The sequence below is a fragment of the Camellia sinensis genome, chromosome 14, assembly GCF_055761805.1.
Source record: "Camellia sinensis isolate YWXY chromosome 14, ASM5576180v1, whole genome shotgun sequence".
Lineage (NCBI taxonomy): Eukaryota > Viridiplantae > Streptophyta > Magnoliopsida > Ericales > Theaceae > Camellia > Camellia sinensis.
In genome coordinates, this window is record NC_138974.1 from 11,097,726 (window position 1) to 11,100,831 (window position 3,106).

Below are 3,106 nucleotides of genomic sequence, written 5' to 3' on the forward strand. Positions count from 1 at the left end.
CAAAGGCAACCGGAGCATGCATCATTCATCATTCGGAATAGAGCCGAGGCAGTCCATAGCTTGCATGCTAGTTTATTGCTTTTCTAGATTAATTTGTTAATTAATTAGGATTCTGTATTTATTCGGACTGTAATTATTCATTTGGGACTGTATATTATTTATTCGGACCCTCTGCGCGAGGGCACAACTGTAATAAGTGTGCGTGTGTGTGATGTATGTCTTCCAACCCCACGTCTTTCTCCCTTTTATTTACCCGCTTATGATGTTTAGATTAGGGCATGTTTCAATTAGCATACAGTATGATAGCATGTTTGCATTCATTCATCTGTGTTGCATGCACCGGGCTCGGCGCATCATACTAACTGCATTGAATTTTCAATTCCAAGTTGAATACATGTTAGTTGTAACATTTCATATGCCATGTCTAGAATAGCCGAACCTGCTATAGTTGCACTTTTGCATGTGTTGCATTAGGCATTTCTGTATAATTAGGATCATGCATGGATTTCTAATTAGCTTTTGTTTTGACTTGGAGTACTCGGTAAGTTTTATGCTTTAGCATCCTTGCATGTATATGAGTGACTGCCATGAATAGCATGCCATGAATAGCATACTTACCATGAGGCTAATTGCTTATGTGATATAACTGCCTGAATGCCTGTGGGTGAAGGTTGGGTTATTTGAATTGGAACAATTCATCAAATGTGTGTTTTAAGCCCACTAGATAGTGGCAAAATCATGTTTTCTAAGCCCACCTAAGGGTGGCAAATCCACGTCTTAGCCTACTTGCGAGTAGCACCATCAAACCATTTTCAAACAAACAAACATGAAATGTTTTATTCCAATTCAGGCGATCCAGTCTATACTTGTATGCTGTGCGCATCACATAGTAAATCTAGGCTAATAACCGGAATAAGAACGCATAATGTTTTCAAAAATAGATATCATGGTTAGTAGAGGCCGATCTTTGATCGGGCGAGCGGGGGTGCTCACGAAGTGACCTACCCCAATCGTACCCAAGTTCCCGAGCCGAGACAACTTTGGTGATGACGGACACGTGGCCTTAGGCAAACGAGTCAGGGTTTCCTAAATTTTCTCAAAATAAAACATTTAGGTGGCGACTCTGTATCTGGCAAAACAGTCCATGTTTGGCACTTCTTTCAAAAAATCTGTTTTCTCAAAACGATTTGCCGGATTTGGACTCTTTGGTTCAGATTAAGAACCGTGACAATTTGAGAGTCCTGAGCTGTAGTGAGCCCAATATGAACGGAACGGGACCTCATCCCTCCCGGGGGCGTTCGAGGACGTCTACAACTACTTTATTATATTATTACTCATTGAGTTTTGCTCACCCAATATGCTACTCTCGGTGATTGACTTCTTGGAGAATTTTTTTTTTTTTTTTTTCATGTGCAAAGTATATTTTTCCTATGCTTTATGGGCTTTCTCTTTCTGTTCTACAAATGCTCACTGAAATAATGCCTAAAATTACATATCTTAATAATATTGGCATTGGCAGTGGCATTGACTCTCTACATTGACTATTGTTAAAATAAATAAATAACAAATTAAAAAAAAAACACATTGAGTTGCGGAAGTAAAACCCATAAAAGGTTCAAAGTGGTGACACTGCTGGAAAAATGACTTTTAGCGGCGTTTTTAAAACGCCGCTATATGTATGAAAAACGCCGCTAATTCCTTTAGTGACGCTTACCACCAAACGTCGAGGACGCGGCCGTCGCTATAAGTTTATGACGCTTTAAAAACGTCGTAAATTAGTATAGGCGATGTTTATAAAAACGCCGCTAAATGTCGCAGCCAACAGTAACATGACGTCATACAGGCATTTAGCGACGCTTCAAAAACGTCGTAATAGCTTTTTTATTATTTTAAAAATATAACTATAGTGACGTTTTGAAAAACGCCGCAATAGATTTTTTTCCTTTTTTTTTTAAACTACTAATTTTATAAGATTTAACTTTAAAAATATACTTGTAAAATAGCAATAATGAATAAAACTTTGTACAGACATATTTCTGTGAGATTATTATTCCCTCACATCTATAATAGTACCCAATACAACATCCTTCAAGAAAAAATTCCAATAAGTTAAATCCATGCAGTAGCTGATCCATTCCTAAATAAATTAAATAAATTAACACTCACTCTACCGTAGTTTTAAGTGTTGATTCTTGATGAATCCATGCCATTTGGAAACAGTGGTGAGGACAGTCCATGATATTGATTACCAAAAAATTATAAAGAAGATAAACATGGACATTACATTGCACATGCTCACAAAATATACAATGGTGACACAATATTTAAAATTTTAAATAAAAAAAAGGCCCCATTTTTTTTTTTTATTCTATTTTGTGTTTTGGGGGTTCATGGCTCTTGACTGCTGTGAAGTTCCAGCATCTCATGGTTTGGGTCAACAGAGACAGCAACTCGATAGTCTCGCAAGGCACCCATAACATCACCGATATGCTCGTGAAATGCTGCCCTCAAGTGTAGCAGGTTGAGGTCCGCTTTGAATAACACAGAGCACGACATCTCAACCTTTGGATATCAACAAGTAGATCATTATTTGCGAGTCTGGAATCTGATTTTACAACATGCACCTGCAAAAAGTGAATTGATAAATGATCCCTCAAGCTCAGACAATGTGATAATCAGATTACCCTGTCTAGGTTCAAATTGGTTTTTTCATTTATTTCAATAAATAACAATATGAACCACCATAATAACAATAGTAATCTTTTTTTTGGGTGAATAACAATAGTAATCTTCCTTTTAAGCATCTGGTAACAATGTAAATGTAAAGTATTGCCAGGTAAAATGTCCAAAATTAGTCACATGACCGATTAAGTAAATTGCATGTTTCATTTCCTTGAATTTTGACCCCTTGTTGTTTCAAATGAAAGGCAAAAACGGTTTCCCCAAGGTACATATTTAATATTTTAAGAACAAGCAACAACATTCAAGAACATTAACTCAAAAAACACGTAAACATGAGCAGTCAAATAGTGCATCAGTCAGATAGTGACAAATGTCACAAAGCAAATGGCAACAAAAGCAATCCTGAATATGGAGCCCGCTATAT